This window comes from Mus musculus, chromosome 14, assembly GCF_000001635.26.
Source record: "Mus musculus strain C57BL/6J chromosome 14, GRCm38.p6 C57BL/6J".
In the NCBI taxonomy this organism is placed as follows: domain Eukaryota; kingdom Metazoa; phylum Chordata; class Mammalia; order Rodentia; family Muridae; genus Mus; species Mus musculus.
In genome coordinates this window covers 111585378-111610433 of record NC_000080.6, presented here as the reverse complement: position 1 = coordinate 111610433, position 25056 = coordinate 111585378, and the positions used below count along the sequence as shown (strand labels likewise).

The following is a 25056-nucleotide window of genomic DNA, read 5'->3' as shown; positions in this document are numbered from 1 at the left end:
GCATCCAAATTGTTGTGTTAAAAGTGGGTCTTCAATAATACTCTAAAACAATAATTTTGTGTTGTGTGGGCTGTGTATGTCTTTATGTATACAGTTGTATATACATATATGCTGCATATCTGTTTCACATTTTAATTAATGTAGCTATTTCTTGAAATGGAGTTTTAGATATAGATCTATTACTTTTACTGTAGACACCTAAAATAGTTTTCCCGGTTTTATCTTGAGTTACTTCCTTCCTATGTAAAATTTGGTTATAATTTATAAATGCATATTTGCTACATGTAAGCAACATAAAATTTCTAGGACATGATATAAAACTAACTGAACATATATTATTTTAAAATTTTTTCTCTGTCTCCATCTCTGTCATCTGTCTCTGTCCCTCTCTGTCTCTCTATTTCTCTCTTTCTCTGTCTGTCTGTCTGTCTCTCTCTCTCCCTTTTCTTTTTGAGACTCATTCTAACTATGTAGCCTAGGCTGACCTCAAATCAATACTTCCCCCTCTCTTCCAACAAGCTGGATATCATGCATACAATGCAGCAGCAACTTCTTTTTCCTGTGACATTTAAGAAAAGATTTTTTTTTAAATTAAAATGAATTATGTAGCAGAAATCATACACACATACTACCTCATTTGCAGACTAAGCACTATGTAAAATGTAAAAGTACTTTCCACTTTGCTGTGCAATTTAAATTTCTAAAACAGAAAAAAAAGGAAACAAGATTATTTTAAAATTTGACAGAATATGCTACCCATATCAATATGAAGACCAGTTTCCCTTTGAAACGCAGGCAGATCCAGTGTCTACCTTTGGACTGAGGTGGGGGTAAATATTCAGGAGGAATCAGCATACGATGAAGAAGCATCATGATTTTTAATGTCTAAGGCTTCAGCTTATATCTTGAGATCGAATGAAATAAAAAGGGCAATATTTACATATTTTAAGTTTAAAACACTTTTGGTAACGTATTTTTAACTTAAGTCTTGGGAATTTCCTTAAGACCTTGACTAATTGTACAACATTTGGTACTCATCATACATAAACTGACTGAGATGTGAAAAATATTATTTATTTAATTTACCAGAGTATGTAATGCTATGAACTGAGGATCATTGATCTGATAATAATTGACCAATACTGATGTTATTACTTATATTTAACCCATTTTTACAAAGGTAAAATTTCAGTGGAAATTATAACTACTTATAATATTTTTAGTTTTTTGTTCATATTTCCATAATTCAATAGCATATCCTATATATATGTATATATTTGCACACACACATATATATGAAAACTAAGAAATTACATACATATATATATATATATATGAAAACTAAGAAATTACATACATATATATATATATGTATGTATATATATATGTATGTAATTTCTTAGTTTTCATGTCTTGTCTTTGTTTATGGAAGAGAGTATTTTATTTCTCCTGATTGTATGTGTAGGGGATTATTTTCTTGAAGAGAGCTACTAAATAATATTTTCAATAGTATTATACTGAGTCAAGGCTACAAAGGCAAGCTTTAATTAAAATGCAAACATGGTATATTTATACACAAGTGTTTTCCCCATTTTATGGATTTTCAGCTCCCTTCCCTTCATATTTGGTAGTGTGTAAGTGTCTTTGCTTAAATCCCTATCTGTGTTCTATGCATATGTTCCCATGCATTTCTGTATGTGATTGCCTAATAAAAACTTTGAGGATCATGAATGTCTTTTCCCTATGAGTTCCAGAAAGTCCTGTATATTTTACTCACTTGCCTCTTCAAGGTGTGCCTTTCAAACTACTTATGGAAAAGTAGAGTGGACTGAGAAACTGAGTCATCCAGGCTTCACAGAGTTCTCTGAATGTGGCTTGGTGGTGTATTTCGGTTGAGAGAATGAGGATAGTTTTATATAGAATGTAAGGTAAATGTAGACACTTTATATTCTGAATAGAAAGACATATGGGAAATATTTCATACTTAGCCCTTTATGTAGATAAATTATTTAGAATGTATTATATTCATACAAATTTAAGAAATTACTTATTAAGTGAATATCTTTGACATATGTTTTCTTGGTATTTCTGAGACACTGGATAAAAAAATAATAAATGCTATCAGATTTATCAATGAGTCTTTAATAATACTTGCACAATTTTAGCTTTCTTTCTTGAAAAAAAAACAGTATTACTTCTATACCACAAAAATAGTTTATTGGTTTAAGAATGAGATAGTTTCCCATCAAAATTAGGATCTAGACAAGGCTGGTCATGCTCTCTCTGTCTATTCAATACAGTACTTGAAGTTCTAGCTAGAGCAATTAGACAATAAAGGAAGTCAAAGGGATAAAAATTGGAAAGGGAGAAGTCAAAATATCCTATTTTCAGGTGATATGATAATAAACTTAAGTGACCCCAAAACTTTCACCAGAGAACTCCTAAACCTGATAAACAACTTGGACAAAGTTGATGGATGTAAAGTTAACTCAAACAAATCAGTAGCCTTCCTATACTCAAAGGATAAACAGGCTGAGAAGGAAATTAGGGACAAGGCACTGTTTAGTCAAAAAAAAATACCTTGGTGTGACTCTAACCTAACAAGTGAAAGGTCAGTGTGACAAGAACTTTGAGTCTTTGAAGAAAGAAATTGAAGATCTCAAAGATGGAAAGATCTCCCAAGCTCATGGGCTGGCAGGACTAATATAGTAAAGATGGCCATCTTAATGAAAGCAATCTATAGATTCAATGCAATCACCATCCAAATTCCAACTCAATTCTTCATAGAGTTAGAAAGAGCAATTCTCAAATTCATTTGGAATAACAACAACAACAACAGCAACAACAACAACAACAACAAAAGTCCCAGGATAGAGAAAGAAAACTATTCTGCACAATAAGAGAACTTCTAGGGGAATCACCATCCCTGACCTCAAGATGTACTACAGAGCTAGAAGGATAAAAACTGCATGGTATTGGTGCAAAGAAAGGCAGGTAGATCACTGGAATATAATTGAAGCCCAGAAATGAACCCACATATCTATGATCTTTGACAAAGGAGCAAAAATCATCCAGAGGAAAAAAGACAGCATTTTCAACAAAAAGTGCTAGTTCAACTGTACATCAGCATTTAGAAGAATACAAATCGACCCATTCTCATTTCCTTGAACAAAGCTCAAGTCCAAGTGGACCAAGGACCTTCACAGAAACCCAGATACACTGAATCTAATAGAGAAGAAAGTGGCGAAGAGCCTCAAATACATGGGCACAGGGGAAATTTCTGAACAGAACACCAATGGCTTATGCTGTAAGACCAATAATCAACAAATGGGATCTCATAAAATTGCAAAGCTTACGTAAGGCAAAGGACACTGTCAATAGGACAAATGGGCAACCAACACATTGTGAAAAGATCTTTATAAATACTACATCTGATTGAGGGCAAATATCCAATATATACAAAGAACTCAAGAAGTTAGACTGCCGAGAAGCAAATAACCCTATTGAAAAATGAGGTACACAGCTAAACAAAGAATTTTCAACTGAGGATGATTGAATAGCTGAAAAGCACCTAAAGAAATGTTAAACATCCTTAATAACCAGGGAAACGCAAATCAACACAACCCTGAGATTCCACATCACACAAGTCAGAATGGCTAAGATCAAAAACTCTGGTGACAGCAGATGCTGGCGAGGATGTGGAAAAAGAGGAACACACCTCCATTGCTGGTGGGATTTCAAGTTGGTACAACCACTCTGGAAATAAGTCTGGCAGTTTCTCAGAAAATTGGACATAGTACTATCTGAGGAACCAACTATACCACTCCTGGACAAAGTGTGGGTGCTTCAGTTCTTAGAAAGGGGAACAAAATACAGGAGCAAAAAGGGAGACAAAGTGTGGAACAGAGTCTGAAGGAAAGGCAATTCCAGAGACTGCCACACCTGGGGATCCATCCCATACACAGTCACCAAACCCAAACTCTATTGCTGATGCAAAGAAGTGCATGCTGATAGGAGCCTGATATAATTGTCTCCTGAGAGACTCTGCCAGAGCCTGACCAATATGGAGGCAGATGCTCACAGCCAACCATTGCACTGAGCAGTGGGTCCCCAATGGAGGAGTTAGAAAAAGGACTGAAGGAGCTGAAGGGGATTGCAACCTCATAGAAAGAACATTAATATCAACCAACCAGACACCCCAGAGCTCCCAAGGACTAAACCACCAACCAAGGAGTAAACATGGAGGGACCAATGGCTCCAGCTGCATTTGTAGCAGAGGGTGGCCTTGTCACGCATCAATGGAAGGAGTGGCCCTTAGTCCTGTGAAGGCTTGATTCCTCAATGTAGGGGAATGCCAGGGTTGGGAAGAGGGAGTGGGAGGGCGGGGGAACACCCTCATAGAAGCTGAAAGAGGGAGGATGTTATAGGAGGTTCCCGGGGTGGGGGTAACCAGGAAAGTGGACAACATCTGAAATGTAAATAAATAAAATACCCAATTAAGATAAAAAATAAACAAAAAATGTAAATTAACAAAAATTACAGATTTTTATATAATATATGATAAGCAATGTAACCATAGAATTCATAAATAAGCTTCCAGTTTCCCCTTTGTATCCTTTTAATAGAAAACATATTATCTAAAAGCCAAAAAGAATTGCAGTGTGCACGTTGTTGATTTGGTGTTCTCATAAGAAGTTGCACATCCAATAAAAGAAACTGAAAGGAATACCCTAAAACAAATGATCTTAATGAGAATTGTTACAAAATATCTATTTATCTCTTTACAAAATGAAATCTTTCAAAAGATGCTATATTCATATAAGTTAAAAAAGCATTATTTTTGAATATATATCTTAATATCTAGGAATTTATAGATGTATTTTCTTATAATAGAGTCTGCTAACATATTTTGCTCAACAACAAATGTTGTAAAAAGAGTAAATCATATCAGTATGATAAATAATATATGTTTATATTATTCCCAATATGTAATTATGGAATAAAATAACATTTTAATATTGACTAAATCTATAATATAAAATTGGGATTTCAGTATTGGACATTGCACCTACTCACGACTAAAGTTCAAAATTTTTGAACAGTGTAAATTTTGTTGTAAGAGGTCCAGAAACTATTAAGCACATTGCAGTTCTGACAGTGACCCTGTGTACTTCTCAATATTCATTTTTATGACCAGTGTTGACTTTTGCGTGGTATGATTTTTATATTACAAATGGCAATGGAAATATGTAAGCATGCCTAATTTCCTATATGTAAATGCTTAGGAGGCTGATAATAATCAAGGTACTACAAATATTAGAGTGAGATACTTCATGGTGTGCCCCAATATCCTTAATGTCAAAGTAGATTATAGGTTGAATTAATCACCCTGGAGAGAAACTTAAGGAGTAGAGCAAAATAGTCACTTTAAAATGTGAATAACTTTTTGGGAGGGGAGAAAATTACCTTCAAAAATGTCTAACATACAGTTACTAGACATGACAAAATGAAATATGACAAACCTACACACGGTGTGACCGGAATGGATAGTCGAGGCAAAGGTGGCAAAGTTGATAGCTTATTGTATATCACGGTGTTTGCTTGTATAAAGACAAGACATGTTCATGCGTTTTCCAAACGTTTTCTAGAAACTCTGAAAATGTGATGTTTCATTAAGCATGAACTTTGGTTCATATGAGACTGAGTTGTGAAATCATTTCCTGTGGGTGTAAATGAGCTGGGTGTTTTGTCTTGTTTGCCTCTCACACACAATATAAACTTCCCTCTGCGTCTTCAGTTTTGTATATCACTACTGGGATAGTAACATCAAGGACCACAGTCTGAAACAAAAAAAGCAGAGAAGAACAATGGGCCTTGTTTATAAACTAATTCATCTCTTTCCTATTTATTTCCAATGTTTTATGAATAACAACTGCATCATGAATACTGTTTGCTTCTGTGATGTTTGCTCGGATATGTGGGTTTACTTTGTTTGTTTGTTTATTTATTTGTTTATTGTCAGTATATTGTATGTAATGTGATAATGAAATTAGCCAGCAATTGTGGAGACAATTTCTTGATATCTTATCACAAATGCTGTAAATGTTTATTCAAATAACTGACAAAATATTCACAATTACAGTTATCTCGTAGTAGCTTACAAAAATGTAACTATTAAATTAACAAATTACATGGGAAACTTTCTGTCCTTTGCATGAAGCATAGATTGTTTGGGGGAGAAGAAAGCCCTTATTTGTTTTGGTGTATAAGGAGACATTACCATCTGAAAAGATAATTAAGACGGTAGGCTTATAATAAAGAAGATAAACAATTTCCATGCACTGAAAGGAACCAATTCTCTCAGAAAAGAAAGAAGTAGAAAAGACAGGGTTTCAATTGGAAACTCAAAAAGATCAAGGCAATTGAATTTCTCTTAAAGTTATACTAATAGAAAAGCACAGAGAAGAAAGAAAAAATGTCAATAAAAATCCCCAAGAGTAAACAGAGAATGTGAATGAGAAAAGCCAAGGTGGTTTTGGTGAGCATTGCAATACATCAGCATGGCACAGACTGCTCCTGAATGTTTTCAAGGGAGTAGGCGTTGGCCCATTATAGCTCAATAACGTAGTGTTCGTTTAAGGAAAGAGCTAAGGATTAAAGGCTGTATTAGATATAAGCTTAGAGTTTTGACTAAAATTTCTTTCATGTCCTAATGTGATGCCATACTATAACAAAGTCTATATTTCTGCAGTGTTCTTTCTTTCTTATGTTTTATATTTTCTGACATATTGATGACTTGTATTTTGTTTTTATCTGCTTAGTATTGCTACTGAAAAATGCATTTTTGTATTTTTAAATGTTTACATTTCTTTCTCCATAGTTTTAAAAGTTTATATGATAATTACATCACCCTACTTTATTTTTTCTGATCTCAAAACAATTCCATATATCCCTTTTTAAAATCTGTGACCTCTTTTTCTTCAATGTTATCAGATACATAGGTGAGCGAGTGTGTGTGTGTGTGTGTGTGTGAGTGTGTATATGTGTGTGTGCTCACAAACACACAGGCACACATACACACATGGACCTAAGTATATAAATACTTATATAGAGTGATAAGTTTATATAGTGATATTTATATGTTGAGTGCAGAAGTGCCAGTTGGGGCAAAGAACCACAACTCTGTATGTGATTATGTTTTTTTTATGATTATGTTTTTCCATAATTTCTTGTTGCAGAGTAGTACCTTGATGTGCGTATGCATGCAAGTATAACATTTGTCTTCATGTAAAAGGATAGATGTTAAAATGTGGCTAGGTAATATGCTTATTTAATAAAGAAGCAGTTGGCTCAGGCTTCTTTAATGTTTAAATAATCTTTGACTTTGATTTTAGTGCTTTGAAGTTTCAGTTTTCAAAAAAATCCATATTAATTTTGCTTCACATAATAAACAAATTTTGATTATGTGTATTCCGTTTTTTATTTAATTTGCTTATGTGTGTTTCCTGTAATCAACCTTGGTTTTCACTTTATTTAGATTCTGCCATGCTTTGAGGAAAGACATGAGTTTTGAAGGTTTCCAATATTTTCATGTAACAGGATACCTCTAAAAGTATATTTACCTGGTGTTTACAACATGTGTCGCAGCACTGCTAACAAGTGTTCTGGGCTGGCACTCAGGTTTTCTGCTGCTCAGCCAACCTCATCATAGGAGTTTATCCATGTCCTTTGTTATCATTGCTGTTTTTTTGGGTTTGGTTTTTGAGCTGTGTGTTATTGAAAAATTGCTCAATCCTGGAGTCCATATTTTTTCCTCTTTGTCTTTGTTTTTTAACCTCTCAATCAGAAAGAAATATTGAATCCCTGCCAACAAAATGTTCCATGGTTGTGAAGGACTTTCTCTTCCCCGTAACATTTTATGATTTCTGCTTTTTATATTGAATCTGCTTCTAAATGTACTGGAATTTAGCAGTAAGGACTTTAATAGAGTTTACTATTTTCTGCCCAGCAAAACAATAAGCACAAGCATGCCAAGTGAAAACATATTTTTTTTGATTTGTAAGCTATTTTTTTTAATTAGGTATTTTCCTCGTTTACATTTTCAATGCTATCCCACCCACTCCCCCTTTTTGGCCCTGGCGTTCCCCTGTACTGGGGCATATAAAGTTTGTTAAGAAAATTTATCATTGAGATAAGTTATCCAGACACCACTTCTGACTCTTCTACTCTTCAGGCTTCTACTTCAGAAATTAGATGATGATGTTCTTGTTGTTGTTTTTGGTTTTTGTTTGTTTGTTTGGGTTTCTGGTGGTGATGGTGTGGTAATGGTGGTGAGTTTTATTTATGTATCTTTTAATTTTGTGTGTACATGTTTATCTGCTAGGATGATTAGGATGGTAATATTTTTTCAATCATTAATTTATTATAATATAAATAATGTGTATATACAATTTAAAAAATAGCTCCACCTGTAAATGTGTTCAAATGTGTTTTCTATTATTATAACTTGATTTACATAAAAGTGATGTACAATGTAATACTACAATCCCAAAATCTGTATGGTCCACGTGACTGTATTCTTCAGTATGCTCCTGGAAATGTATCAATTGTATTATGTGTTACTTGTATAACACATGTGTATAATTCTAGATTGACAGTTTAAATACATCCAATGTACATGAAACTGTGAGCAAAACATGTATATGTATTGCATCGTCACAAAAAAAGCATCTATATGACTACCACATCTCAATAAACATTGTCAACTCTAGAGCTTTTTGGTCCCTTTACCCCATTTGACACAGCCTGCAAACATCTGCTTCAAATATTTTCCATTAGGATTTCCTCACTTTATTGTGACGTTTTGGTTGTTTTCAGCTTTAAGTAAATAGAATTATAGAATTTATTATTTCATATTTATTTTTGTCAATTTTGGAGTTTCTCCTAGAATTATCCAATATTCATTTTCTTCACAATGTGGAAACTTTTCTCTGTTCAAATATAACAACATATATTTATATGGGAAAATATGAGGCTTGTTTATTTTTTATTAGATATTTTCTTTATTTATATTTCAAATGTTATTCCATTTCTTAGTTTCCCCTCTGAAAATCCCCTACCCCTTTTCCCCTCCCTGATCCCCCACCTGCCCTCTCCCATTCATAGTCCTGGCATTCCCCTATACTGGGGCATAGAGCCTTCTCAGGACCAAGGGCCTCTCCTCCCATTGATGCCCAACTAGGCCATCCTCTGCTACATATACAGCTAGAGTCACAAGTTCCGCCATGTGTTTTCTTTGATTGGTGGTATAGTTCCAAGGAGCTCTGGGGGTACTGGTTAGTTCATATTGATGTTCCTGCTATGAGGCTTCGGACCCCTTCAGCTCCCTGGTTTCTCTAGAACCTTCATTGGGGACCTTGTGCTTCGTCCAATGGATGACTGTGAGCACCCACTTCTGTATTTGCCAGGCACTGGCAGAGCCTCCCAAGAGACAGCTATATCAGGCTCCTGTCAGCAGGCTCTTGTTGGTATCTGCCATAGTGTCTGGGTTTGGTGGTTGTTTATGGGATGGATCCTCAAGTGGGGCAGTCTCTGCATGGTCATTCCTTCAGGCTCAGAATCCTCTTTAGAAGGGGGAACAAAATACCCATGAAAGGATTTACAGAGACAAATTTTGGAGCAGAGCATGAGGCTCATTTATATATTTTGTTGTATTTATTTACTGAAATGAGCTTGCGAGAATATTCACATATCACAGATCTAAAAATACCTCAATCCAGAAAATAGTGTCCCTTAAGAAGGTTACTTTTAAAAATTAGGATGTTATTATTTTTTCATCAGATTACCTTGAGGATTTTTAGTTCAGTATTTTCCTGAAAACATTAGGCTTATTAGCCTTAAATATGCAAACAGAGTTATCATATTTGTATGATATTAATTTGTTCTTTCTGAACTTCAGTTTTCTATGCGATTGTACAATGTATACAGATAATTTACTTTATTCGTTTTTAAACTTAATGTAATAATTATGCAGATTTATGTGATAAATGTGCATTTTTGCTATAACCCAAATTTTCATAATTATTATGATTAATGTTAGTGTAAATTATTGACATGTTAATTTTAAAATTGGACCACAATGGACATATTCATAAGTACAGGGTATCTCTATGTCAGATTATTTTAATTTCCCTAAACATTGATGAACTTGTCAATTTTTCTTCTCTTTTGTAGTAATTTTTGGGCAAGCTCACTATTTTGGTATTTTTATCAATCTTCTCTGAATTAGAGACTTAATTTGTAGAATTGTTCTTCCTCACCACTCCCTGACCTCAAACCCGTCTTCTTTCCTGCTTTGCATCAACTAAATGAGCTGCTTGTTCTCAGAGACAATATATGAGACTGATAGAGAACTTCCTTTTCCTAGTTCTTTACACTCTATAGACTGGAGAGGAACTTTAATCCAGCAATGAAGCTGCTTGTTCAAGGGCTCACATCTAAAGACCTTCTAGGTTGTTTGATCCTAGATGGAAAGACATACTTCAACACCCTCTGGGTATAACATAGATAGGATCTTTGTACAAACGTTTAATGACAAATAATGAAGGTAAAGTTAATTTGTAGTAGAAGCAGCCATGTTTAATATCCAATTGAGGAACATATAAATTGATGAATTAGAAAAAAGATTTACAAAATGAGGCGGAGAAAGGATACTCTCAAAATAACAGACAGGAAAGAAAGGCCACTTAACTTACAAAGTGACTCTATTTGACCTTTTCCTCTCTCTGACTGCTTTCTCCCTCTTGTGTTCCCTCTCCACACTCTCTCTTTACCTGTTGCTGGCTGGACTCTTCCCTTCTTTTTCCTTCTCTCTCTCTCTGCCCTCTGCTTCTCTGCAAGTCAGGAGAGGCTGTTGAAGCTTGAGAATAAGATGGAGCCAGAAGATTAAATTGCCAGTTAGTTTGAGAACATGCAGAGCAATTCAGTTGGAAGCTAAGAGAAGATGATTTGGATTAGTCTGGTTGGAGAAAAGTTTGAGCCAGAACAGCTCAGTTAAACCACCAGGCATAGTTCAGAAAGAACTAGAAAGGGTCAGCTTGTTCATCAGTAAACTTATGAGATGAAAATTGGGTTTGACAAAAAAAATATATATATAGATTTACAACAGAGAAGCTGCATGTTTTCGATGTGGATGTTCTCCTCTGTCAGGGATGCTGAAAGACATTTATGGTGGAAGCATTGTCCCAGGTAGAAGAAGCTACCTGTGACCAAAGCATATCATACAAGAAGACTCACTGTCTGTTAGAAAATACAATGGTGTTAAAAGCACTGTCAAAGAAGTCAACATCTTTCTATTGACATCCATAATAAAGTTAATTAATGTATACCTATATTATGTAATGTTGTTTGCAAATTATTTAGTTTGTACCCTTAGCCACCAACAAATAAAATTTTCTAAATTGACAATACACTTATGTGGTAGCATTTTTCTCAATTAAAGAAAATTATTTATTTGTACTTCTTGGGAGTTGGCCTCATACATTAGGATTTGGGCAATGTTAATAATGTTTAAATGCATGAGTAGAATGTCAGCTTCCATGTTGATTTTTTTATATCTCTGAGACTTAGACACTTATTTAATTATTGTGGGGATTTGTTTTCTAGTGACATAAACAATAGTGATTCTTGAAAATATATATATTCAAATATATCATATATTAAATATTTGATATTCTATTATATTCAGGATTAATACATAGGAAAAGAATATTATGTGACTCTTTGTGGAATTTTTGCTGCACTAGTTTGAGTGATATTATTGTTGGTACTTGAACCTGAACACAAGATTTTGAACTTGCCAAACAGTTGCTCTACCACTGGTAATCCTTCGGGACATTCTCTTTTAAAATAGAATGGCATATACTGCTTGAGATGAAAAATAAATATTGCTTTTAAAATAAGGTCATGAAACTTTCAGTATAAATATTTAATAACCTTTATTAAATAAGTTACAATTATTCTATTATTATTTTTATTTTCCCTAGCTCATGACATTAAATCATTGCATAATACTATGCAATATAGCAATTTGGAGTATAAAATAAGGTTAAAACATGTCAAAGCACATAAGCAATTAAAAGGCAAGAATCAATACAGAGGACTATCATAGTTTATAAAGTAAGCTAAAGTAATCAATAGTAGTCCTTTGTAACAAATAATTGCAGTTGATTAACAGAAAAATCTGCTTGTGTTTTTTGGTGATACTAAAAGAAGTATTGCAGAGACTCACTACAAATTGGATTGAAGCATGAAATAGATGAAATTCTACAAACCAATAGAAAACTTTACAATGATAGACAATGGACTAGAAGAATTCGAAAACTACCTGAAACGTTTGAGGAGAACTTTTGGAAATAAACTTGCTCTTATGTCACTAAAAAAGAAGACATGGCTCTGAAACATATGTGCACAAAGTTAAATCATAGATTACTTACTTGGTAATGTTTTTATTCTATAATGAATGAATGTTACCTGTTCTACTTTTTTATTAGTGCAGTATTTCATTAATACAAATTAGTGTCTTGCCACTATAGAAAATATTTTGCCACTTTCCCTACATTTCTGGAAGTGATTGATTTCGTTTTAGTGGTTTCCACTCATGATTTTATTTTTTTGCCACGAGTCAGTTTGTGGCTGGTGCTAGAATATTTCAAAGATGCTATCTCTCAAGTGCAGAAACATTATTGGGTCATATTCATTACATGATGGCTGAGTGCGAGTAAAAATAGTTCTTAGAAGACTTATAGTAGGTGTAGAGCTCCTTTTTCCCTTGTTTTTGAGATTGTATTTTAATTACATTTCTGTTTTCCATTTCTTCCTTCCAAATACTTCCATATAACCCTTCCTTTCTGCTCTTCTTTAAGTGTGTAGCCTCATTTTACCAACGGTTATTGCATACATATATTTATTTAAATATACATGCATGTTTTCCCAAATAAAAGTTTTTGAGTCCATATGTTGCTTGAATGTATATTTTTAGGACTGACCTTTTCCCATTTGACATACCCCTCCTTGGTGAGAGTCATCTTTCCTGCCTTCAGTTATACTCAGTTGAGAAAATTCTCTGTGTGGCGCTGAGTGAGTTCTTATAAACTTTACCATATGCAATTTGAGATTTTTGCTACACTTATACTGCTTTAAATCCCATTTGGACAATCATGTTGATGAGTTTGTTAGTGTGGCATCTGATGATATTAAGAGATCTTATCTCACAGTGTAGTTCATGGTCCTTTTGTTCTCAAAATCTTCCTTTTTCCCTTATCAGCAATGGTTTCGAGCCCAAAGTATGGGAGAGTTGTTTAGATGTGTTCATTGGAACTATATATTTCTGTAGTCCTCTTGGTCTGTTGCTCAGAGAATTCTCCTTAGTGATGAGTGAAAATAGGGTTCATCAATCTAGACCCTGAAGAATGGCAGTTGAACTCTGGGTTTTGAGTAGAGTGGTGTAGATATTGCCAGTGATGGCATTCTTTAAGGCCTAGCTTTGTACTGTGCAAAGTATCATGCACACTTTGTCCAAAGATTCAATAGAAAAACACATCAAATGACCATTTTATTTTTATTTTTTAATTAATTAACTTTTTTTTAACTTATTCAAATTATATCCTGCTCAAGGCTCCCTTCTTGGTCACACCATCCAACAATCCTTTCCCCATACCACTATTCCTTTCTCTTCCAAGCATGTTGGGGTTCCTTGGGTATCTCCCTATCCTGGTATTCCAAGTCTCTGAGAGGCTAGGAGTTTCCTCTCCCACTGAGGTCACACAAGGCAGTCCAGATAGAAGAGCATATCCCACATACCAGCAACAGCTTTTAGGATAGCTCCATTCCAGTTGTTCAGAACCCACATGAAGACCAATCTGTGTTTCTGCTACCTGTATTCAGGGAAGCCTAGGTCCAGCCCATGTATGTTCTTTGATTGATGATTCAAATTAGGAGGACCCCAAGGCTTGAGGTTAATTTACTCTGTTGGTCTTCCTGTGGAGTTTCTATGCCCTTCGTTGCCTGCAATCCTTCCTCCTATTCTCCCATAAGAGCTCCATCCTCTGTTTGGCTATAGGTGTCTGTAGCTGCATAAGTCAGTTGTTGGGTAGAGCCTCCCAGAGGACAAAGTGCTCCTATCTACAGGCATAACTGACTATCATTAATAGTGGTAGAGATTGATTCTTGCCCATGGGATGGGTCTCAAGTTGGGCCAATTATTGGTTGGCCATCCCCTCAGACTCCGTTCCATCTTACTTGCCTATATTTCTTGTACATGGATAGATTTGGGTTGAAAATTTTTGGGTAGGTTGACATCTCTTTTGCTCCACTGGGCTTCCTGTCTGGCTATAGGAGGTGCCCTCTTCAGGTTGCATATGTCCAATGTTGTGAGTCACACCTAAGTTGACCCCCATTGATTCTTGGGTGTCTTCCTTATCTCAGGTCTCTGTCTTGTCCTGGAGATGTCCCCCATCTCCTCATCCCCATCAGCTGAGGATTTCCATTTGTTTACATGGCCCTCCAGGATCTCTCCTGCACTTCCCCAGACTTGATCCTGAAGCCTCCATTTCCCTCCCTATAGGTGAGTATATACTATGCATGGTTTTTTGGAACTGGGTTACCTCACTCAGGATCATCTTCCCAGGTTCCATCCATTTGCTGCAAAGTTCATGATGTCCAGATAGATAGATAACATTTCATTGTCTAGATGCACCATATTTTGTTTATCCACTCTTCATTTGAAGGACATCTAGTTTCTTTCTAGTTTCTGGCTATTGTGAATAAAGTTCCTCTGAACATAGTTTTGCATTTTGCAAGTGTCTTTGTTGGATGTTGGAGCATCACTGGGGTACATTACAAGAACTGGTATAACTGGGTCTTGAGGTAGAAGTTTTCCCAGTTTTCTGAGATTGTGCCAAATTGTTTTTCAAAGTGGTTGTAAAAGTTTGCACTCCCAGCTGTAATAAAGAATTGTTACCTTTGCTTATGACAGTAGAATAACTCTCATTTCAAAATCACAGAAGTCACTGGAGACATGTGTCAGTGGTTAAGAGTACTGACTACTCTTTTAGAGGTTCTGAGTTCAATTCCCATCAACCAAATGGTGGTTCACAACTATCTGTAATAGGACCCAATATCCTCTTCTGATGTGTCTGAAGTGTACTCGCATACATTAAATAAATAAATAAATCTTTTTAAAAATGCCAGGCGGTAGTGGCGCATGCCTTTAATCTTAGCACTTGAGAGGCAGAGTCGGGTGAATTTCTGAGTTTGAAGCCAGTCTGGTTCACAAAGTGTGTTTTAGGAGTTTAATGAGTTATAGCCAGGGTTGTAAAGAGAAACCCTGTCTCAAAAAAACAAAAACAAAAACAAAAACAAACAAACAAAAAAAAACCACAGAAGTCATGTTTACTACACTACAAGAATCTATCATCTTAACCTTAAATTCCATGTCTTTTATGTGAAAACTAAAATATTTACCTGATTTGTATAATGCAAATCTTCTAGTTTACTTCAGCAAAACATAATTAATATGTTGTCTGGATTTTTCAATAGTTCTATGAATTAGAAACATTTTTCATGAAGTTAGTCTGCTTCATTGGGTTGAGCTGAAGTAGCTTGCATCTGTTTTGTTTCTGTTACTGTGTCTTTGCTTTCAGTCATTGCAAGACTGATCTTTCAGTTATGAGACTCTCAGATTGTCACCCAGTTAACATATTCGTTGATGTTGGTTTGCTTGTCTCATTGATCATCGTGTAATACCTTATGTTCCTTTTCCAATAAAAAGTAACAGACATGAAACTGGGGGTGGAATACACTAAGGGAATATTGGAAATTAAAAGGATACTTAGGACTAATTAGGATCATATTCAATCATAATTGTAGATGGCACCTTAAGAATAAAGTAAACATTTTGAAAAGGTTCAATAAACTTGATGATTTAACAATGCAAATATCCTTCTCTTAGCTCAAGAAATGAGAATTGACAAGCAGGATGTAGGACAAAAGTTTGTGGTAGGAGCTATCCTACCTCGCACATGACAACCTTCCTTCTGCATCTTTAGAGAGAAAGTCAAAGTAAGTCCCCTATCTTTCTTCATGTTATGAAGTCTTCCCACTAATTAACTCACCTAATCCAAACTAACTCTCAAGATTTCCATCTCTAAACCACTCTACATGTATATTTTAGGATCCCAAACCTATAGTGGCTTTTATAAGAGGATACAACGTAGTTGATTGCAAACAGGTATTCCTATCTCACACTTTCTTCTCATGTATCATGAGAGTTCTCAGCACAAATCTTATCTATCACTAGATTTTTATTCATCAAATTATTTTTGATGCACTTATTTCACTATTTACTTTTGTATGAGATTAATATTTCAGTAAAGGTAGCTAGGTGTGTCCCATTTAGGATAATTCTGAAAACAAAGGCATCACTAGATAATGAACTATGCATAAAAATAATCAATAAATCAGTTACTAAATTTATTCTCAACATTTTATCTTTATGGGAATCATGTTCTTCAGCGTGCATAGATCAGGCAGGGTTTTTTTTTTTCTGTTTACAAAAAAATTAATATCAAAGGAGGATTTAAATAAATCACAGACCATGGTAGCCCTGTCCTAATTTCTCATTTCTCAACACCAGTTTATCCCTTTGTCCCTTGGGGGAAAGCCCATCATTAGGTCAGTGTTGTCTTCTTTTCTTTTCTTTTCTTTTCTTTTCTTTTCTTTTCTTTTCTTTTCTTTTCTTTTCCTTCCCTTCCCTCCCCTCCCCTCCCCTCCCCTCCCCTCCCCTCCCCTCCCCTCCCCTCCCCTCCCCTTCCCTTCCCTTCCCTTCCCTTCCCTTCCCTTCCCTTCCCTTCCCTTCTCTTCTCTTCTCTTCCCTTCTCTTTTTTCCTTTCCTTTCCTTTCCTTTCCTTTCCTTTCCTTTCCTTTCCTTTCCTTTCCTTTCCTTTCCTTTCCTTTCCTTCCCTTCCCTTCCCTTCCCTTCCCTTCCCTTCCCTTCCCTTCCCTTCCCTTTCCTTTCCTTTCCTTTCCTTTCCTTTCCTTATATTTAATTTATTTACATTTCAAATGTTATCCCTTTTCCTGGGCAGTTTTTACTCATTTCTATTTCTGTTATTATCAAGATAGAGACTATAAGGTCTTTCACATGAAAGGTTGTTCTTCAAATATTTGAGCAGAGCTGTCCTTTCTCATTTATACTTTATTGGTTGTGTATGCTTGCAGACACATTTATTGCGACAGGTTTCTAATTCTCTTGTCATTATTGACTTTTATTTGAAACTTTTCAATTATCAAATGACCCTTCTAAAGCTTAGCATCTCACTAGAATATTCTGCTCTAGGTAATGTCTCATAGCATGGGGATGTTATGAGACACCACTTCTTCCTTGGCACCTCTGAATTTTCATCTACTCAGAATAAAACATTTGTCTTGTCTGAAGAAAGTAGCTTACAACAATGGAATTCACATTTTCATTTTTTAAATTGTATAATTGTTGCCAAAATTAAAGGACAGTGTCTTGACAAATGCCAAACACCAAGGATTCAAAGTCCTTCTAAAACTGTCTTTGGGAACAAAAAAAAAAAAAAAAAATGGGAGTTATTTTAAATAGGTTAGATACCAAAATAAATCCAGAAGATTGACAAAAAACGAATCATGCTGTTTTCACATCCGAGATCAAAAGAAGCTTCCAAATAATTTATAAGACTTCTGATTTAATGCCATATGGTTGGCATCTTTGCAATAAACAGCTTGAACTTCCTTTTAAAATTTTTCTCAGACCATCAGAAAATAAACATAAAAAACCCAAACCTAAAATTAACAACTGATTGCTACAAACAGTTAAATATTGAACAGCTACTCTACTTTATCATTTGGTTAAGGCTCATTCTCTCATGCCCTATATCACTTTGTACGTCCAGTTACATCATCTCTAGAACTTTTTGATGACCATCAGGTTAGTAGTCAAGTTTAGTAAGTTCACATTTCAAATTTGGCACTCATCCCATTACTGGTACTGAGGCGGGATGCTTGAGGTACTTTTGTCTTACTTTGCTTATCTGTAAATTAAGAGCTATGATAGAAGCAATTTAGAAATGCATATAAACTATGAAAAAACACTTAATATTTTACTAAAACAGCTTACTGATAGGTTACTATTAAAAATAAAACTCTCTTGGCTTGTACTCAGGGCTTCAGTGATGGAAATGGAGAGGAGTAGCCTGAGGAAAAGAAGGTCCAGTGACCAAAGAGGGATCTAACTCAAGGGGAGGTCACAAGGCCTGACACTATTACTGAGCCTATGGATCTCTCACAAATGGAACCTTACTTGACTGCCTTCTGAAAAGCTCAACAAGCAGCAGAAAGAGTCAGATGCAGATATTTGCACCCAACCAATGGACAGAAGCTGCTGACACCTGTGGTTAAGTTAGGGTAAAGATGGAAGAAGCTGAGGAGGGAGGTGGTCCTGTAGAAGGATCAGCAGTCTCAACTAACCTGGACCACTGGACCATCAACCAGGCACCATACAGCAGCTGATATGAGTCCCCCAAAACATATAGAGCAGAGGACTGCCAGATCTGGGTTCAATCAGAAAAGATGCACTTAACCCTCGAGAGACTGGAGGCCTCAGGGAGTTTAGAGGTCTGGTTGAGTGGGGGTGTGGAGTGGGTGGGGAAGTGGTATGGGATGTGGAAGTCAGAGGGTGGACTGGAAGAGGGGAATAAAATCTTGAGTGTAAATAATGTTTATATAAAGAAAGGAAAAGAAAAAAAGAAAAGAATAACATAGATGGACATGAAAAAACCCTGAAATTTAAGTGTGCTTAAATATATTGTAAGAGAAATTCTGTATCTCTCAATATTATATTTCTCTCTGGCTGCTATTCAAGGATTTGAGTCTTTGAAGCATTTGAAAGATCATCTTTACCATCAGCAACACCACTATTCATGTATCTCAACTTCTTTTTTTTCCATTGTAACACAAGTTCAGTTCATCTCTTCAGCCTGCCTGCTTCCATGTCACTGGGAAAGTTAGAAATGCAGAACTTCAGGTATCATCCAAGGTACACTAATTCTGTATTCAATTTTTGACAAGTGCTAGTTTTTATTTAAATCCCCTTGGTTATAAAAGAAATACTCCTCCACTTACACTCAGAAGGGAGACGTACCTGCAAGGAACCACCTGAACCAATAGGTTTGAGGGTTAGAAAAACTACCTTTAACCATTTTAACTGTCAAGTCTTCTAACAAATTCAAATTTGCAACTATGGCAATGAATGTATGTAGTGCATACTCGGGTTAGCAGAAGATGGGTAAAATTCTTAGCCTAGTGCCATGGGATACCAGGCTGAATCCTTGGAGCCAGATATAGGGAACAATAAGTACATCTGAGAAATGTGACTTGTAGACTTTTAATTTGAAGGGCTTCTAAGAAGGCAATTCCATAATGTCATATTTTATTGCATGTCTCAAAGAGTCAAGGAAGCCATGTCAATATTTTCTCCTGCACCTTTTGTAGGATTCCTTAATACATTTCTGACCTTTATGTGATGGAATAGGTTATATGCGGTTTTTCAATGTTGCCAGAAGAGGGGATGGATCTTCTACTGATAGACTATCACAAAACTAGACATATAATATTACAAACCATATTTCTATGGTAATGATCTTTTACTATTGAGAGCTGGAAAGTGTTATCCAACTCAAGTTCAGTGTTTTGGCTACAGTAAGGTGTACTGTCTAACACGCGCTCGCGACCGGCCAGGAAGAACGCAACAAACCAGAATCTTCTGCGGCAAAAGCTTTATTGCTTACATCTTCAGGAGCAAGAGAGCAAGAGAGAGAATGGCGAAACCCCATCCCTTTTTAAGGAGAATTATCCTAGGTTGTGTCACTCCCTGATTGGCTGCAGCCCATCGGCCGAGTTGTCGTCACGGGGAAGGCAGAGCACATGGAGTGGAGAATTACCCTTGGCACATGTGCAGATTATTTGTTTACCACTTAAAACACAGCATGTCAGCGCCATCTTGTAACGGCGAATGTGAGGGCGGCTCCCCACAGTACTGATCTTTTGGATTTGTTTTGTTTTGTTTATTTTGTTTTGTTTTGTTTTCTTGGCTATGTGTTTTTTCTCTGAGTAGGGAAGAACTTACAGGAGTCCTGTTTTTCATCTTTGTTCCTCTGTATGGACTGAGATATAACCTAAGGAAATGGTGAAGTAACTGATGGTATAGTGCTTAGGGCTGGACACAGAGGGCATCAATTAACCTGAGATCTGGAAAGAAGATTCCTGCTTTGAAAAATTCAGTTTTCAATAAAGAGAAAGAACTTTGATTATTGGCATTCCCACTTTACTGGGCATATATTTTATTCGAATAAGCACTTTTAAAGTAAAAATGATTAGGAGAGTCTAGAACAAACAATGTAACAATGAACTATACATTTTCATCTGAAAAGTAAAAGTAAGGAGAAAAGGCATGTACACAATCAAGCTACACAGTATCCACACTGGGAGACAGGGAAGTGGACACAAAGTTCCATGAGAACCAGGAAGCTATCTCAATGAAACATGCTGAGAATCATTTGTCTCCAATGAGGTGTTACTGGGTCTATCAACCACACGCCAGGGTAGGCCTCCCAGTGGACTCTATGCTTTTGGTGTGTGGGCTTTTGTCTTGTTTTGGTACTTATAAATTACTCATTTTAGTTTGTCTTTACCCTCATTCATTCATTCATTCATTCATTCTTCCTTCCTTTCTTCTTTCTTTCTTTCTTTCTTTCTTTCTTTCTTTCTTTCTTTCTTTCTTCCTTCCTTCCTTCCTTCCTTCCTTCCTTCCTTCCTTCCTTCTTCCTTCCTTCCTTCCTTCCTTCCTTTCTTTCTTTCTTTCTTTCTTTCTTTCTTTCTTCCTTCCTTCCTTCCTTCCTTTCTTCCTTTCTTTCTTTTTCTTTTTCTCTAGGTTTTTAGGATTAAAAACAGTGAAACACACAGACACACACACACACACACAGAGAGAGAGAGAGAGAGAGAGAGAGAGAGAGAGAAAGAAAGAGCATTATGTATGTTGGGGTGTAAAGAGGTGTAGAATATATGGGAGGAGTTGGAGAAGGGAAAATAACATAATCAAACTATATTTTATATAAAAAATTTAAATAAAAGTATTTTATGCATGCATATATTTGTAAAATCATCATGAATAATGGTTTAATATTAATAAACAAATACAAGTATGTTAAAAAGTACTATCATTCCAAGTTCAGATATGAGAAAATATGAGTAGAGAATAGTTAATTTTTACCAATTTGTGTGTAAAGTATAAACCCAGTACATGATAACTAAAAGTTCATAGTGTTGTCTTTACAATGGCACAAACAATAAAAGCTCTACAACATATTAAACCTTAAAACTGTGAGCTCATTGCGTATAAAACAATTTCAACAACTCTTAATACTGTTCATAATGAAGGACTATTATCAGTAGAAATGAGACACTTAGTATCTTTTAACTTCAAGGAAGTTTAACATCAGCTCTCTGGAGGAAACTAAAGCAGACAGTTCAATGTAGTACAATGAATGTCAAGTGAGCGAGGCAGATGTGTGAAGGAGAGATTAGGATTTTAAGGACAGAACCGGAGCTATAGAAATAGAGTTGGTCTTGCTTACCTTATATTTAATATTCATCAGAAAAGTATTGCTTCATAGCTGTTCCAATTGAAGTCTGTCTCAAATTAAGTTCTCTGAGTCAAACTTGCCTCTGTGCACTTGTCTCCCATCTCAGTTACAGATGTTCTAGCATAGCATCTCCCATTGTTGCCATAGGATTTTTCTTACAGTTATGTTATCCTGTTTCTCTTACTGCTATTTTTCCTTCCTTAGTCTCTTGCCTTAAGGAATGTTTCCAGTAGCTGACTAAAACATTCATTTTGGAGAAAATTTTAAGAATATCATTTAAATCGCAAATCGTTTTGCCATGCATCTATACTTGATTTCTCTGTTGCAGAACATTTTTATTTGGAACACTTCCTTTGGTTTTAAATTCTGCTCTCATGTTTCATCCTTACTACAGTTTCCCTTCCCTCCATTCCTCCCAGTTCCTCTGCACACCCACCTCCCATCTCTGGTAGACCCACAACTCCTCCAAACTTCAAAAAAGTGCTGACCTTCCAGGGACATCAACCAAACATGGCATAACAGGTAACAATAAGACTAGGCATGTTAATATAGCATTGTAAAGACTATTTTATTCCTTTATTGCTTCCAACAAAATGTTTGAAAAACCTAAACTATTTGTAATACCTGACCCTTCATGAGGCATGGGTATATGTGTTCTGATGCAAGCCATTGTGAAGGTTGAGGGTCTCCCTAACATTTTCCTCCTCAGGAAATATCCACATGCTTTCTGAGACAAGTATCTGTCTTTTGTAGTGTCTGCTGGTCCCCTGTTGGGGACTGCATATTGGGCTGCTATCCCAAAGGATTTGCCCATCTCTGTCTTCCCAACATTGGAATTGTTAGTACACAGTACCACACCTCAACATTTTGCACCAACTAATTTATTGGCTGAGCTTTGGTCTTAATGCATGCACGGGACATTAAATGTTTATCTCAGAGTTAATTGACTTATCATTATATACAGTGTTCTGCTATTTCACAAAAGCTGCTCGTTCACATGGACTGGGCATGGTTTGCTTTCATCAATTGTGGTTATCATTCTGTGCTGTATTTTAATTAGATAATATGAATACATAAATACTTTGAGTCTGAAGAGATATTGGATAATTTTCATCATTCTACTTTCTACTCTTCTTCATTCTGTTGTCTACTTTGGGAAAGTGTCACATATTGTATACATGATTTTGTAATCTGATTTTATACATTAATTTTAAACTCAAAACTATTCTGTTATTAATTCTATATATTATTTCAATGTTTCTATTAATCTTTAGGTTTAATTATTTATTACCATATTTTAACTTCTAAGAATATTTTTAATTCTTGAAGTAATGCTTTATTAAATTGGTGATATATAAATAATTATATATATATATATATATATATATATATATATATATATATATATAATTACATTCTACTAACAAATGTTTAATTTTTCTCCGTTCCAAACACTTTTGTTGGTTGTTTGTGATATCAAGTTTTGGAGAGGCTGGTATGTACACTGCGATACACTATGTATTTCCAGCTACTCTGAGCATGCACACTAAGCTGGCCTTGAACTCACAGAGATAGATATGCCTGGACTAGGATTAGAGGCATGGACCATATGTAACTAGTTGCTTACATTTTGCTCTTTTTAAATCAGTTTGGCTGCTTTTGTCTGATATCTTATAATTCTTTATTATCAACTCGCCCTGTCATCAGATTCTATATATAATGCTGAGTACAGTCACCTTAAAGCCCCATGTAGACTAAAATAAGTCAGACATTTAGGAAATAATCTCTCATAACAATCTGCATAATTGTCAAAGCTCACTGATGAGGCTATTGGAGGTAAATATGTGGCTTTTCTTTCTCTATTTCTTTTTATTTTACCAGCATCTTTTCAAAATCTGGTGAGGAAAACTTGTGTCCTGTTACTGAGGCTAGTCATCACTAAAATCTAATGTGTTGTTAGTAATATTTATGACTATTAGAATTTCTTTCAGTTTACACTTGATAGACTATATATATACATATATATGCATATATATGTGTGTGTATGTTTAATAAATTGTATTATAAATGGAGTTATTTAATATTCATACTGCTCAATTTTATCTTTTTAATACTTTAGGACATTTGTAAATCTGAAGATATTAGTTGAAATAATTACACAATGTCCAACGTATTTTAAAAGCTATGATAATAAGTAATACAGCTTTGGTTGATGCATGGGTTCCCTTGTGAGTAAATGCAATAAAATTTATCAAGTATATTAAGGAAAAAAATCACATGAATAATAGTCATAGACTTTAAGAACAGTGTATGTTTCCTCTGTCCTCATGGGTTGAATTAGTTTCACAGTCCAAGATTCCATGAGAGTGCTAAATACAGAAATTTTCACTTAAAAAAAATAAGTAAAGTGAGAAACTGGAAAAAAATTAGGCTGTGTGACTCATATCACCAGCAGTTTTTATTTGTGGTGTATACTATTAAACAAATGCACAGAGTAAATAGTTTGGGGAATACAGCAATGAACTGCTCTAGACTATTTTAAAGAACAGGGAATCATGATTAAACAGAAGACACGAAATAGTAAATGGAGGTGTCTGAAGATGTCATCACAAACATTTCTTGGAGCATTGTTCACAGGGGCAGATAAATAAGTGACAAGGGGAAGGAAATGAGATTGAAGGTTTCTAAATTTCGGGGAGATTAGAGTTTTTAGCTAGATCAGGAAATGGATTTGGAAATTAAAAGGCAACCAAAGGGGCTGGCGAGATGGCTCAGTGGTTAAGAGCGCTGACTGCTCTTCTGAAGGTCCCGAGTTCAAATCCCAGCAACCACATGGTGGCTCACAACCATCTGTAATGAAATCTGATACCCTCTTCTGGAGTGTCTGAAGACAGCTACAGTGTACTTACATATAATAAAAGGCAACCAAAGTTAAAAGGGCAATGAGTCTGAGATGTGGGGAATTGTGAACATAAACAGTTGTGCACTTGGGAAGTCCACGCTGGACTATGTGACATCAGAGCAAATAACACTGTGGATTTATCCAAGAGACAAGAGAAAACCATCCATTTCATAGTACAGAGCATGGGTGTGGCCAGCAGGCTCACAGAATTAAAATTATCAGTAATGATCTGGCTGTTCTAAGGAAAGTTATCAATAAAAATTGACAAACTACCAATGAAATATTAATGAATATAAAATGTGAGTTTAACATGGAATGTGTGCTACAGATCTATAACTCCAGCACTTAAGGGGCAGAGGCAGACAGATCTTTGATTTTGAGGGCAGCCTGGTCTACAGAAGAAATTCCAAGTTAATCAGGGCTACTCAGAGA

The 25056-nt window shown here is 35.4% G+C and overlaps 1 long non-coding RNA gene across 6 annotated transcripts in view; it reads left to right on the top strand.

Annotated features, from left to right (window-relative positions):
• Gm30439 overlaps positions 1-25056 on the top strand; it is a 94858-nt gene that overhangs the window by 65079 nt on the left and 4723 nt on the right. For 2 of the 6 annotated variants that reach the window (XR_003951224.1, XR_003951223.1), the window contains exons 3-4: positions 14485-14623; positions 22142-22244. The exons of 1 other annotated variant lie outside the window; for it this stretch is intronic. This is a non-coding gene — a long non-coding RNA (predicted gene, 30439). Of the gene's footprint in view, positions 1-14484; positions 14624-18244; positions 18423-22116; positions 22245-25056 lie in introns of those variants that run through there. 3 more of the 6 variants (XR_001781448.2, XR_001781456.2, XR_001781455.2) reach the window with 3 other exon arrangements.